The following is a 16,445-nucleotide window of genomic DNA, read 5'->3' as shown; positions in this document are numbered from 1 at the left end:
GACCTGCGACAGTTGGTTACTATAGCACAAGACAACTATTCACATTGGTATTCGGTACAGGCCTTACCATCCTATGCTGAATCAACAAACGAAGTTAAACAGGGTAAATTGGAGCTTAAATGGGGCAAGCCTCCTCTCGGTTTTGTCAAGTGTAATATTAGTTCCTCTTGGAGAACAAGAACAAGCTTGTCGGGTGTTTCTTGGATTGTGAGAGATCATCAAGGTCAGGTATTGTTCCACGCTAGGGATGCACTTACGGCCTCTGACTCACGGCTCCTCGCGGGTCTAAGAACTTTTTTGTGGGCAATTCAAGCGGTTCAGATTTTGCAGCTACCTAAAGTTGAGTTTGCCACGGACAACAATGTGATCACTGAAGCCATTAATAATCCAGCAGCCTGGCCACGGTTCCATTTGGTGCTGAGCGATATACACTTAGCTCTGTCCAAGTTTCATGCGTGGAGATGCTATTCGGTTGCGACGTCTGCTAACAAGGTAGCAACGGCGATTGCTTCAAGCGTCACACGAGATGGTCGTTTTCAGTCTTACCCTCTCACTTGGAGGGCCTTCTTGGCTTCAGGATCAAGTGCGAGATGAGGCGTTTTAAGTTTTTGCTTTCTGTTCTCGTTTTTTGCTTTTCCTTGTTCAAACTTTCACAAATTTTTTCTATCTGAAGACAAAAAAAAAAAAAAAAACCCATTTTTTGTTTTCCCACACATGATCAACTATCTCAAGGCAAATAAGACATGTTTATAATTGGTAAATATTGTTTTCTACAAATATTAACTTCTAGATATCTTAGAAGAAATGTTCATAAGTTGCATGTACATATATCATCTCGATTTATTAGATTATGATTATCAGTGTTTAATATACTTAACTGGGTTCTTCTATATTTATCTTATAATTGTTGAAAATCAAAAGTTGAACTTCAATTATTCAGTTCGTTTTCATTATTTTTTATTTTCTTTTGTGTGTGGGGACATAAAGTTCCAATAATTTATATGGAAAGAAATTAAAACTAAAGAATCCAACTGTGAAGCTCTTTAATCTTATTCTATATGTTGGATCTCTTTGCCTTTATTTGCTTTGCATGTGGTTTTTGCTGTTTATGATAAGGACCATATCTTCTTATAATTCTTTTTTCCCAATCAACAACACATCAAATAGTATAAAGCTACAAATATTTTGAAATAGAATCATAATTTTTTACACTTTTAATATCATTTTCAAATTAGAAAGAAGAAACTATATAATTGGGACTATTTCCAAACTGCAATTTTTGCCTAAACCATTTCTTAAATTTGCCTCTTTTTTTTTTTTTTTTACTTTTTTTGCCACATAAAAAAACTAAACTGTTGGGATTTTTTTATTATAAAATACATACTTAATATTAAAAAGCTACATCCTAAAAAAATTGGAAACAAATAAACTGAAACATCATATGTAAAATTATGTTTTAGATATAAAAAATGACCAATTTAAAAGATTTTTAACAAAATAGTAAAAGTTACAAATGGCACTTAAATAGGTCCGTATCTCGTAATTGATTCTATTGAAATTTGTGGATCTATCACCAACACCTGCGATCACAAGCAGTACATGTAAACAATTAAATTTTCAAGATACTAATGCTTACAAGAAATTGAGTTTGTTGCAGAATAATACTCCCTCCGTTTCACTATATAAGATGTTTTGGGCTTTCTTTTTTGTTTCAAAATATAAGATGTTTTGTACTTTCTATGTAAATTTTAATATAGATTTAATCATCTCTAATCATTATTTATGCAGTCTTCTTTATAATTGGTTGGATCTTTTTTAATTCAAATATATATGAGACTTTTTAAAAAGAAAAGTAAACTATCTTAATATGTGTGCATTACCTTAAACATCTTATATATTGAAACGGAGGGAGTATAAACATTTCAAAAGGAAAAGAAAAAAGTAATAATCATCATTGCATATCTTAGTGAACAAATATATAGAAACTCAGAAAAAAGCTGAATTTATGAATTTTATGAAAAGTGTTACACTACTGTGTTAGTAAGTAGTGTTGTTATCATTACAACTTTAAAAATAATTGTGAATGTAAGCAAAACTTTTAACTAAAGAAATAGATTGAACATGAAGCAGCCAGCATTGGGAAGGACTCGCATGTCCCTACTCTCACTGACACACCTCAAGTGTCCAGTGCGTTGGGTTTCACTTTACAGTAGTATACCAGTATGTTCTTTTATCTGCGTATTTTGTATAGTACTACTACTATAGATAGTGTGGAGAAATCATGAGGATAATTAGTCATTTAACATAGGCATAATTATAATTTTGTAAAACATTAATATTTTTATTTCTATTAAATGGAAGTAATATAAACACTAAGTATTCTAATGAATTAAATAATGTATTATTTTGACTAATTAAATGGAAGTAAAATATTTTGAATGGAAAGAAAACTCAAAAAAATGAACCGATAGATAAGTCCCCAAATTTTTTACCACCAATGTATTTTTATTTTTTATGAGTGTAAAATATTAGAATATCCAAAAAAACAAGGTTTTGCTTAATTAAAATACTACTAGGTATTAACCCGCGAAGAACCGCGGGCTGAACTTTTTTTAATAAAAATTTGTAATAATTAATTTATTATTATGTTATTTATAATAGTTTGTGATTAAAATTTTGGTTTGCTTATATTATAATTTTTGTATTTTAAAAATTTTTATTGAAACATTTGCATGTAATGAATAAAACTGTTTAAACCTTTGTCAACTAAACACAATCCTTACTAACATGTAAAAAAAAACAACTAAATATAGCTAGTAAAAGTTCTAAAAGCCTCTTTGAAAACAACATTTATTGTTTTTTTTCTGTGGCTTCCTTTTCTTGTCTGTAATAATTTTAATCTGTGGTGAAATTTTTTTGATACAATTTGTAGTTGTATATTTTATTCGATTTGATTTTAAAATCTTACCTGTTAATTTTTTTTAAGTACGAATTAGTTTTGATTCAAATAGATTTTTTTATACTTTTCTACAATTTATTTTATTTGATGTGTGTCCAATTTTCATTTATAATTAATTTTATTTATTTAATTAACTAATCTTAATTAATTTTTTTTAATGACAATTGAATGTAATTTTTAAACATTTTAAGGTTAGTTTCATATTTGTACTTCCCAATTAATATAGTAGGATAAAATTTGTAGTTGTAGATTTTATTTGATTAGGTTTTTAAAATCTTAGCTGTTAATTTTTTTTTAATACGGATTAGTTTTGATTATAATAGTTTTTTTTTTATTTTTCTACAATTTAATATATCTCTAATTTTCGTTTTTAATTAATTATATTTATTTAATTAATTTATTAATCTTAATTAAGTTTTCTAATGGCAATTGAATATAATTTTTTACACATTTAAGGTTAGTTTCAAATTTGTACTTCTCAATTAATATAGTAGGATATGCACATGTGCAGATCATCAAATTTGTAACCCATTATAATATATAGAACATTTTAAGAGTTTTTGGAATTGTGTTTCCAATTTATTGTATTAGTTTTCTTTGATTATTTTTACTATTGTTCGGGATGCTTGTTTATCTATAAAAAAAGAATCTACTTGTTTGACTTTATTTTATGTAAATTTTACAGTTTTCGTTTGGTTTTTCTCCAGAAAAGAGTTTGTAACCGTAAACTTAATTAATGGATTCTTTATTATGAACAAAAAAAAATATCACTGCACTCATCCAATTATTATTCTCATACATCCTTGTTTAAAATTGTATATACAAAATCGTATCTGAGACCGAAAAAAACGTATTTGAGAAACATAAATATACACAGTATATATTAAAATGAATTTTTTTCGTTTTTCTTTGGTGAAAAGTATGCTTTTTGGATTAGCAAATTTTATATATAAGAATCTAAGATGGCCAAAATAATTTATGCATTAAGACGTTTTTTTTAGGTTATTGTAATTCGGATAAGTAGGGAAAAAGTGTGAAGACTATTTTTGGTTTTCACAAAAAAAAATATCTTTCCTTTCTGATTGTATGATGAGAAGGCAAAAGTGCAGACATGTGCTTCACTTTCTCCCATTTTCAACAATGTCACTCGTTGTATTATTCATATTTTACCAATATGTGTAAAATCTCCTATCTATATCTATCAATATTTTCAGAACATCATATCCATCAGTTCTTGGACATTGCTACATACGTTCGTTTTGATGTATGAGTTACGCCTACAGGCTTTGAATAAAGTGGACGGAACAGAACACATGATGTATGATGCAGTTGAATTGCATGTTCTACATTTTGTTACCTACCATCTCAAAAACAAAAAGATATTGTTTATACTTTGAATATAGACGTGCAGACAATTACAAAAATTTCCAATGCAATTTTAGTTTTAACGAAAATATATACTTACCTGAGATGCATTAAAAACGCAAAATATTTCTATTGTTAGGGTCATTTTTAAAACCACATTTTGACCCACACTAGTTATCCAAATTAAGTCCAATAATATCAACAATCCCCTTTATAATAAAACGGAAGTACAGAACATTGTTTTGGTAGACTTTATAATTTTAATAAATGGTTACAAATAGGTTATATATATATTATAAATTAATCCATATATTAATTGTAACAAATAAAATCTTAATTGTAACAGAAAATTTTAAACGGGTCATTCCAAATTGATAGTTCATGGATATTTCAAACTTTATTTCGGAAGATCACGTATATGGTTCCAAATATCTAGAATCACAATATTACCATTTTATTTTCCGCATATTTTATTGATAAACCATATCAATAAAAAAATTATTAAAGGGATAAAAATATACTCTCAATCATAAAAAATAATCAACTCTCGCTAATTTAACAAGATTAATCGTGATCTTCGGGATCGTATTCAGAAATTAAAAATTAAACATTAATGCTAGATTAGGACCGTGTTAGAGCACGGGTTAAAATTCATTTTATTTATATTATAATTTTCGAATAAAATATAATTTATATAATTGATTTTAAAAGTTTTTAAGGTCCTAATCTAGCATTAATCATGATCTTAGAATCATATTTTATTTTAAAATTATAATATAAATAAAAGGAATTTCAACTCGTGCTAAAGCACGGGTCCTAATCTAGTATTTATTAAAAACGTAAAACATCTCTATTTTCGGGGTCATTTTTAAACCACATTTAAACCATATCTATTAATAATATTATTAATAGATATGGTTCAAATTAGGTCAAATAGTAATAATGTAGTATCATGTATATACCATATCTATTAATAATATTATTACTTTTATTTAACTAATTACGAATTACGATTATGACATTTTTCTAATTCTAATTTTTTAACCAAGTACAGTAATTATTGTTATCGTTGAGGATATAATGATGAAATTGTTACTTTGTAAACATTTCTCATATGTGAACATTTTTGAAGTCATATTTTGGTGGCTAGTAGCTTTAAGAAGTTTTCTCTCTTATATCCACCCGAGAAATTGTGAATCACACGAATTTTATTTTTACCAACCCACAAGATTTAACCACTAATCATTTGATCTTACTAGCTAATTTTAAATGTTATCGGTCAACTTTTGTAACGTTTCCAATGTTGTAACGTCAGTATAATATATATTCATCCCAAAATGCCCTACAAAACTCATTGGACGTAATTCGTTTTACATAATTCGAGCTAATATTATCTCAAATTCTCAAGTCATCAACTCCGAGACAGTACACAAGAGACCAATTAACAAAAAGACATAAGATTGATGTAATAGATCAACAACTAATAAAGCAGACCCTTCTCTCCCTTTAGAATTGTGAGCAAAGGTAAAGATTGAGATTAGGATAGACGTTAAAAAGAGTTCTCCCTACTTTCTCTCTCAGACACGAATATCGAAGCGCCGCTACCACCACCATCTTCCGACGTTGGTGGATTTTCTGACCGTCGGTGTAATACCCCTCACTGGGGCCTAAAATTATGCGAGATGGCCGAGGGACAGCTATCGCGTAAGGATCGATCAAGACAAAGGGTAATTAAATTTTTGAAGCTGAGCCAAAGTACTTAAGGACAAATATAAAACTTTTAGCCGAAGAAAATTTGAAGAAGAACGGAGCAAATCGGATTTGGTACGGTGGTGCAGTCTTTGGCCGACGGCCAGACGCGTACCGAGCGTACCATACCGTCCGCGTCCGATAGCTGCCAAGCAAGCTACTGAAATGGACGGCCAAGATTGATAGGAGATGATGCTTATCCGGTAGGAGGAGATAGGGTTGTGGATAAGCTCAACCAACCATATCCGCCATGTGTTGCCGTCCGGAGCTAGCTTAGTGTCCGCCCATGTGTCGCGACGCTGTGATCCCTATCCACTACCAGCTGCTTCTACCACCGCCCTAGCATCCCTATAAATATACCCCTTCCTTCATTTGTTTCTCTTCACACCGAAAACCAAACCAAAAGCCTTTGTAGGCGAGAGTGAGAGTGAGTGTCCGAAGGTCCGCGAGCGAGAGTCCGAGGGAGTCTGGTCGAGAGTCTAGAAGTCTTAGTCGCAAGGCTAAGGTGAGTTTCCGAAGCGCATAGGGTAGTACGCGATAGGTTTTTATTTAATTAGTTAGTTAATTAATTAATTAGTTAATTAGTTATTTATTTCTTTATTTATTTAATTAGAGTGAGGTTAGGAGGTTAGACTAAGAATGTTAGGGGGGTATTATTATTATTATTATTCTTGTGTTAATTGCTTGATTGTGTGATTTCCTGCATTGTTATGTTGCTTGTGTGGTTGCTTGCATTATTATTTGCTTGCATTATTGTTGTGCTTGTATGAATGCTTGCATTGTTGTTACGCTGCTTGTGTGATTGTTAATATAGCGTCGCGATGGTATAGCCGTGATGCTGGATGGTTAGTCACATTGCCGTTATGCTGTCTGATTGTTATATTGTTGTGTACTGCATGTTAGTTAGTATCATTTAGTTAGTTGCATTAGGCGAATCATGAGAATCCCGTCGTCTGCTGTGCGTTGCGTGTAACTCCGTAACGTTATGGCTTACGAAGGTTTGGAGCGGGTCATGCCCGGCCAGACGCTACATGACGATGTAGTATGAAGGAATGTATATCCTCTGTAGACTTTGTGTCTAGGGGTGGGGGCATTACCTTGGGGGAGATCAAGTATTCGATAGGGGCCCAACTTAGGAGATAAGGATGGCATATTTAATTATATTGTTTGTGTATACTCGTTGTAGTATACTTTGTTTGTTGTTTGCATTGCTTGCTGCGTGTTGATTGTTATTTTGGGGTTGGGGAATACTAACATTAGAGATCCCAGTCTTACTGAGTAATATTAGATTACTCAGGATTCTACCCAATTTGTTTTACATGTAACCTTAGCGGGGAGACCTTAGGGGCTCAAAGGACGTTAGGCCAACCGGTGTAGATTTCCTTGTTTTTGTAAGATATAGATTTTGTGTATACTATGTATTACTCGATTTAACATTATCAATAAAGCGATGTTTTCTTAAAACCCCGTGTCTCCCAATGATATTTATTAGTCTAGTCCGGACTAATCACAACTCGCGCATCGCGGTACGGGTTGCAAAGCCTTAGGCCATGATACGCGAGGAACGGGCATCTGTGGTTGGACGGTTTGGGCGATCGGATGTGTTATGGGAACCTCGGTCGCCGGCTGCGGGCGTCCTACACGTGATGCTCTCGGTCTGTTCTTGGCCTAGAACGGGTCGGGGTGTTACAGTCGGTGTCGGAAATTTTCGTCCCTTAACCCTCCGTCTAGTTTCCTGTACTATCTTAGAGCAAAGTCTCTTTCTTTTTTCCCCTTTTTGTTTCCCCTTTTGAATCATTCCCAAACCGTCTCCACTAACCCAAATCGCAGTGAAGGCTTGCTTACCACTTGTTCTAAAAGGAGTCGAAGCTTGGCTAGATCCCCTCCTGGCTTCTCTGTCTCAGTCTCTCTGCTGGCGGCACTAGAGTCCAATTTTCCTCTCAACTCTCGATCTGAAAAGGTGGTCATCTTGGTAGAACCCTCTCTCCTTCGCCACATGAGTCTTGCGAGACGAAGACGGCACCGAGGGATAACGATGTCTACAGAGATACGACTCGCCTCCTTTACTCGACTCCCGCCTCACACACACAACAAGTCACCCGTTAAGCTTGGCAGAACAGAGTATGCTTTCAACAGAGAAGTTGAAGCTCTTCTCACTCTCTTCAGGAAGCCGCCGTGCGTCTCAATCTCCCGGGTTTCTCACAGTATCTCTGAGATCTGTATGGATGAACCCAAGATCTGCTTTCGGTTTGCATGCATCCCAAGTGTTACTGCCTAACTCTCCAAATCCAGGTTTACCTCTATCTATTTCCTTGGTATCCGAGAAAAACTACCTAGGGTCATTGGTCGATCTCCTTGTTCGAAGACTGCATTGTAGACTCCATTGGCCTAGAGTGTTTTGGATATTCAGAGTTTATGCTAGATCCCTAGTTGTTGTTCAACTTGAGTCATTGCTTACTGGGTATCTCAACTGGATGAACCAAGGCTTTTTGATTTCTAAACCATCTAGCGCCTCCAGTACTCAACCTAAACCCCCAAACCAATCCCTGCCTTTGTTACCACCAACCCATAAGAATAAGTTTGCTTGAACTCTTTCATTGACAATCCGATTACATGATTTGTGTGGAATTCTTTATCTCTTTGGCAAAAGGCGCCATCTGAGAGAGAGTCCACCTGTATTGTTCTTTTTTGTCATACTTCCATGGCTTGGTCTAGTTTATTCTTCCTTGAATTGGTCTGTTTGTAAAGGTCTGCAGCTCTATGGTCTTTTGCCCTGTACTCCAAGATGCTCATTTGACGAAGCAAAGCAACCTTCTTCCAGCACTATCTCCAGTAACCACATCCTGTCTGTAATATCAACATCCCAAAAGCCCATGCCTATCGCTAATTGCTCAATGTCATTTCGACTACCTGCTTTGTGTGGATTTCTTTATCTCCTTGGCTATGGGCGCCATCTGAGAGAGGACCCACCTGCATCGTTACGGATTGATACATCTCTTTGGCAAATTCTGGCTTTTGGTCCCTTTGTTTGGTATGATTATTTTGGTTTGCAGCCCTTTGGTCTTTCGCCCGGTATGCTAAGGTTCTCATCTGACGAAGCTAGGCAACCAAATTTCAGCATCATCACCACCACCAAATCCGCTACCTACCGAATCCATGTCAATGCATGACTTTTGCATTTGCACCTCACGAAGGTGAGGTATTTGACTCCGATTCTCTATTCAAAGTCAAAGAGTCTTAGGACCATGACTATCTTGTCGTCCTTTGGGTCCCTCGAGGATGATCACTCAAGTAACCATGATCTCACATGTCCCAAGCTACTTTTAAGTACTTGTTTCAAAGCTCTTATGGATCATTACTTGCTGTTTTATGTTTTTTTTGTGTAAGGCTTTGGAAAAAGTCCTTCTTTGTAATATTCTAAACTATGGGATTATGATCTGTTACTCTTGTATTGGTTGAATTTGAATGAATGAAACCATACGTTTGTCCAAAGAAAAAAAAAAGATCAACAACTAATAAAATATCAAGAAGTGATTTACATGGCTATTAAACTAGGGGTTTAACTACTTTACTGTTTTGTATATCTCATTTTGGTAAATTGATATGGATCATCTAGGCACTTGCAGTTATAAATCTCGAAACAAACTCATTCTCGTATCAAAAATATAATTATACAAACACATAAGATTCACAACATTAATGCTCACACACAAAGCAAAGGGTCCCTTATCACACGCATTACGCATACTTATATATGATATGTAATATGTTGAAGGTTTTTGAGTAAATTGTAATGTGTGCATGAACTGTGGTTTGATAATGATAAGATGTTGACTATTGTATTGCCTCTGCTTCAACGAGAGGGTCCCTTATCTGACAATGTACCTCAAATCTTCCAGCCTTGTATCTTTCACAACTTACTATATATGCTCATCCTTGTTTCTTAAAGTAATTTTTTTTTTTTTTAATTTGCATATTGAAATCGACCTATCACACAACTTGTTTTATTGTGTAGTTTTTTTCCACTTTGACATGGGTCCTGTTGGTGTAGAAAGATAGTCAAGTTACGTCCTGTTCACTTAAAGAAGACTTTTCCATGCAAAAACAGACAATGCACAAGATTACAATACTTTAGTTTTAAAATAGTTACATGCACTTATTCTATAAATAGTAATATAATAAATACACTTAAAAAATAAAAATTATGATAAATACAATGTAGGAGAAGAAGATTATCTAATAAGTACTAACGAACCTATGCAAATATTTAGGGTTTGTATCGTATGACATACCGCCAAAGAAACTCACATGGACCGACAAAACCCGACTATATTTCAATAATGGGCTTTACTTTTGGGCTTTTGTTTTCCGGAATATACATTTTTTTTACTTAAAAACAAATTTTTTTTTGAAACAAATATATTTAGATGCAAATAGATAACTGATGCAAAATAAATAAACTTGCAATACTAATAAGGGCAATTCTCACAAATAGCACATCATAAGTTTTATTTCATATAAAACTTGATATGATATACGTTTTACGTAGAAAAGATCAAATCAGTAAGGATGTCAAACAACCATACTGTAACTCAAAAAAATAATTATTTTATTAAGTAAAAGTTAATGATATTTGACTAAACGCATAATTTCAGCTAAGTGAAATATCCGGCTTGGTTGATTAATGTATAACGCCTAGTTAGGGTTTTCCCGGTATATTTGTTGACGTTTAAGTCTATTTCTTTACCAAAAATTAAAAAACATTATATCATTTTTTATAATATGAAAATTAGAACATAATTAAATGCAATGATTATATTTTATTTGAAACTTATATAAACATCAAATCATATATTGTGATAATGGATGTTATTTGTCACAAATTACTTCTAATGCGTTCAACATACATAATATATTGTATAAGTATATGTATATATATTTTCCGCTGATATGCATTGGCTAAAAGTAATTTCTAATTTTGAAAACCAAATTTTATATAATAAAATATAATATACGATTTTTTTTTTTTTTAAATTACCATATATATATATATATATGTATTATTCATCATCCTTTAGACAGAAATATGCACTTGCATTCTAGTGATGAAAAAATATAAAATTAAAATGTGTTCAACTATATATTAGCTTTAAAAAAATGACGAATGAACATCTAATGCACATGCATCTTCATGGTCGTGCATTTACACACTGTATACTTGTATTTGATGTGTATTATAAATACTAGCTTATTGCATGATTTTACAAGTTATAATGGTAAAATGTATTATTTGAATCCAAATAAGCGAATAAAGATCTTGTCAGAAGAAAGACGTTTGTTCATTTTGTATTGCATCATGCACAAATGGTAAAAAAAATATTTTCCAAGAAAATTAGTTAGTTGTCCATTAAATTAAGCTCACATTTCGTCAAATGATTTAAGTAATTTTCCCAAGATAACAAATGATTTTGACGAAATGTAAGCATAATGGACAACTAATTTTCTTGGGAAATATGTTTTTTTTAAATATTTGTTAGTCAAAATTATAAATTACTTTTATTACTTTTAAGCAAAATCATTTGTTAGTCAAAATCATGAGTAGCATTAAATATTTAATGGACAACTAACAACTATTTTTCCCATGAACCAGCCAACTACTCATTAAATATTTTCCAATATATATTTCCCAATATACTTGCTACTCATCATCATTGTATTAAAAATTGTGAGTACCATATCAAACATTGATTCGATATTGTTAGTGAGTGGCTGGTGTAACCCAGTGATGTTAAACTGGGCATCAAGACCACAGGGCTTAACGGGTTCAATATATTATCTTTTGATCCAAACTCAATTTAAAAACAAAAAATTTTAGATGGGTATACCCTTTTAAGCCCGTTTATAAACGGGTTTTAACTAATTTTAAATGGATAGTCTAATTTTTTTTTTCTGAATTCTTGAACTAAAACGATATTATTTTTGATTTTTTTTTTCTGTTTATGAATCTTCTCCACCATCAAGAGTCAAGAGACTCACAACGACTCAATCATTTGCTTGTTGATCCCTAAGAATCCTCTCCACCGGCGAGATCAGAATAAGAGAGTCGCGTCTTCTTTCTCTAATCTCACTTTCAAAGGTCTCTCTCTCTAATCCCTTAATTCAATTTGAAAACCCATCTTTTGTTTCTCTCTCTGCATTTCTATTGATTTGCTTGGTGTTGGTCTTGTTTTGTGTTTATGATTCATTTGGCTTCGTCGGTTTTGTCTTTCATACGAGATTGTAGTTTTGTTGAATTGGATTTGTGGGTTATTGAAATTTGCTATATCAGATCGTGTTCATTGTAGTTTTATGAAGGTTTGTGTAAAGTTTGTGTTTTTTGATATTTGGTCTGGTTTGAGAATGGTTAAGGAACCCTTGAGAGGAAGATGCTCAAGATGAAGACACTAAGATGAATGAGGGAGAAACATAAATTGAAGAACCCTAATTACTTGAAAACCCTAATGATCTTGAAGCCGATTTAACTTTTTTTATGATCTCTCTATTTGAGACTTTTGGCAACAACGAGTTATATGTGTTTTTATTTGATTAAAAAAAACACATATAACTTAAATGGGCCTAAAAGGGTGTACACGAACCAAGGTATGGGCTTAAACAAACGGGCATCAAATTTAAATGGATTTAGAGCTTGACTGGTTCTCCCGCTAGCTCCCGCAAACGCTGCGTTTGCGTTTGTGGGCGGTTGCTAGCGTTTGGGGCCAATCACACAAATCGCTCCCAATCGCTTCCAGTCGCTCCCAATCGCTCCCAACCGTTGAATTCCAAAAGCTGGTTCCCGCAAGCGTTTGCGGTTGCGGGCGTTTGCGTTTCAAATTTTTTTTTTTTTTTGAGAAAAAACTTGAAACAGATCAATGATAATGAAATATATTTTTTATATATTTTTTACCTAACTATTTTATTCATTAAGGATGAGAGAAAAATGAAGTACAGATACGATTGAAAATATTAAAAAAATAAACAATTGGAAGAAAATAATATTTCAATTAACAATAACCCGGAAAACTTGATGTAAATTTAATGGCACATCACACATAATTTCAAAAAAATCTAAATAAATATAACGTTTCATCAGAATTTTAAGAAAATAAGATTATTTGTGAAAAATAAAAACAAATCACGAGTGACTCTTCTCAACTCTCGTTTGATCATTACTACCGATGCAAATACTGCCCCACAGAACTTATTGAGTGTGTGAGATTTAAGAAAAAAGATCTACGATCTAAAACATATGCTTAGTCATTTATCAAATTACTTGATTAAAGTTTTGGTAAAAAGCCAAATGCATAAAATAATAAGTATTTCATTATGAAATTTATTTATTTTTTTAATAATTATTTTAGTATTTTTAATGAATTTTAATTATAAATCAAGTTTAATAAAGTTTTTGATATTTTAAAACATTTATATAATTATATATCACATTTATTATGTTCCAACCGCTATTGCACCCGCTGGTCAACCAGTCATAAACCTCCCGCAAACGCACCAATTTTAAACCGCTAAACCAGTCGTTCAAAACGTTTAATAACGCTTGAAACCGCAATCACCCGCTTCCGCAATCTCCCGCAACCGCAACCGCAACCGCAGCGTTTGAACCAGTCAGGCCCTTAAATAGGCAATTAGTTAAACGGGCAAGGTCTAAACTGACAAGACCTAAACGGGCCTGGGCCGCCCGTTTTAACATCACTAGTTGATAACTCTTTAATTTACATGTTTTAAGCATCCTTTTTTGTCCATATTTTGCATTGTTTATACCCTAACCCTAGCATTTTTAGGTCACTTACTGTAGGAATTCGCATTTAGGCCATTTAGGGTGTTGCATTCTTGCATTTGCATACTTTGGATGAAAATAGGTACTTTAGAGCCTAAAATGGGGAGAAACAAGGTTAAATCCGAGCATGTACCTGAAGGAGCTATTGAGCAGGAAGAACAGTCCGAACCCCAACCCGATCGAGGAGCGTTCAAGAGAAGGAAAAACAACCCGAAGACCTACCCGAGGAGTAACACGACCTCATCCTCGTGCACCTTATCGAGCAGACCCTCGGGCAGGACTGGGAAGCTAGGTTAAAGGGGTTTCCATATATAAACCCCCCTCTTCGTGCTCTCGCCCTAGCACGCCGCAGATACTCAAACCAGAGAGCGAGAGCTTCTGAGAGAGATCTTGAGCGACTCAAACACTTTTTCTCTACTTTGTTAGGATTTATTTTACATCTTTTTGCTATCAATTTAGATTTCTACTATGTACTCTTCACTTCTATTTTATTTTTCAATACAATGCAATTTTTGTTTATCTATGCTTTTGTGTTTTCTGCAATGAAATCTGAGTAGTGAAATAAAGTTTCTAGGGATGGGATAGACAAATAGGTGTTCTTGATCGGTTAGGATGTCTTAGCTTGGTTGTTTATGTTTTATAAATTCCTTTCTAGATTGGTGTTCTTAATTCTATCAACAGATCGAGAGGTTGAGATTAGATCTAAGGTGTTTTACCATTGAGAGATGTAGATGAAATGCTTGAATCAATCAATGCTAGAGATTTATTCACTTAGCCTAAGAGATTAGATGTGTAAGGAGTTTATTGACAATAATGAATCGGTTTGTATTACCTGCTTGGTCATGTTTCTCCAACAAGAGTTGGGTAGGAAAGTGATCAAGGTTGATTGTTTCTATCACGAGAGTGTTTTAACAAGATCTTAGAGATTCATTGTCTAGAGAATATTTGCTTGAGGTATGTAGTTCATTCATACTGGTCAGGAACACTTAGGAGTCGATTACCCCATCCTTAGAAGCTTTCGCATCTTGATTGTTTACATTTTTATTCATCACTCGACCCTATACCCGAACTGGTATTCGATCACCAGCTTCGTGTACACCTTCGAGTTGTTCATACTTTCTTTGTTTACTCGATCCCCCACCCGATCCAGTACTCGAATGCTTGCATCGAGTGCTTTGGTCATGTGGTTCTTGTTTATTTGATTTCTTTTATTTATTTTTGGATTGTTAGATCAAAACCATTTCTTGCTTGGCTTGACTTGCATAGTTCTGGTCATATCTCATATGCTAGCATAACAACCATTTGGATTGATAACCCTTTGTACTACAACTGCATAGGGAATTGATACCCTGGGTGAAAAACCTGTTATCAATTTGGCGCCGTTGCCATTTGGTTGAATTTATTTGCTATGTTTAAGATTTCAGCACTTGCTAGATCAAGTTCTATTATAGACTTTGGTTCGGTACTGACTTGTTTACTTTCGTGTTTGTTTGTTTTGCATTTCAGGTACAACCCGAGCACCCACCCGACCCGTCACTCGATCACGTGGATTGGGTTGACCTTCGTGTACTCACTTGGTTCACTGATTGTGCATGCAAACACGATCCAAGGGTAGCCAACACTTGAGTCCTTTCATCGACAACATCGACAGACCAAGGTTACTCCGTCAACAACAAGCCCAGTAACCACAACCACCAACAATTGAAGAGACAATGAACAATCAGAATGGTCCACCAGCTCCTCAAGAGAGGACCAACATAGGAGCAAGAGATGCTCCATCTACTCACACTCAAAGACATGGCATTGTGCCACCTACTGTTCAGAACAACAACTTTGAGATAAAGAGTAGTCTCATCCAGATGATACAAAGCAACAAATTTCATGGATTGCCAATGGAGGACCCATTGGACCATCTTGATTAGTTTGATAGGCTCTGCAGTCTAACCAAGATCAATGGAGTTAGTGAAGATGGATTCAAACTCCGGCTTTTCCCATTCTCTTTGGGAGACAAGGCACACATATGGGAGAAATCACTCCCCAAGGAGTCCATCACCACCTGTGAAGCATGCAAAAAGGCGTTTCTAGCCAAATTCTTCTCCAACTCCAGAACCGCAAGGCTGCGAAATGACATCTCCAGCTTTGTTCAGAAGAACAATGAGACGTTCAGTGAAGTTTGGGAACGTTTCAAGGGATACACAAGCAGATGCCCTCATCATGGATTCAACAATGCATCTTTGCTAAGTACTCTGTACCGAGGTGTGGTCCCTAAGATCAGGATGTTGCTGGACACCGCGAGCAATGGTAACTTCCTAAACAAGGATGTCGATGAAGGTTGGGATCTAGTGGATAACTTGGCTCAATCTGATGGGCATTACAGTGAGGAATATGATCGCACTGTGCGATCTACTGGAGAGGAAGATGCCAAGTACAAGAGGGACATGAAAGCCCTCAATGACAAGCTAGATAAGCTCCTCAACCAGCAGCAGCATGTCCATGCAATCTCAGAGGAAGAAGCAGTTTCTGCAACAAGATGGGGATAATGCT

At 34.3% G+C, this 16,445-nt stretch overlaps 1 long non-coding RNA gene and 1 other non-coding gene across 2 annotated transcripts; one reads left to right on the top strand and one right to left on the bottom strand.

The window, feature by feature from the left end:
* Nucleotides 1-12,024: 12,024 nt before the first annotated feature.
* On the top strand, nucleotides 12,025-13,018 carry LOC147937913 (uncharacterized). Its single transcript, XR_015565765.1, has 2 exons — nucleotides 12,025-12,209; nucleotides 12,482-13,018. It is a non-coding gene; the product is annotated as an uncharacterized LOC147937913 (long non-coding RNA).
* A 2,997-nt stretch (nucleotides 13,019-16,015) lies between these two features.
* Nucleotides 16,016-16,122, bottom strand: LOC147937912 (small nucleolar RNA R71). The gene has a single exon (XR_015567581.1). It is a non-coding gene; the product is annotated as a small nucleolar RNA R71 (small nucleolar RNA).
* Between the last annotated feature and the right edge of the window lie 323 nt (nucleotides 16,123-16,445).

The sequence above is a fragment of the Camelina sativa genome, chromosome 9 (genome assembly GCF_030686135.1).
Source record: "Camelina sativa cultivar CO46 ecotype springtype chromosome 9, ASM3068613v1".
NCBI lineage: Eukaryota > Viridiplantae > Streptophyta > Magnoliopsida > Brassicales > Brassicaceae > Camelina > Camelina sativa.
The sequence above is the reverse complement of the archived record's forward strand: the minus strand, read 5'-3'. Positions and strand labels throughout refer to the sequence as shown.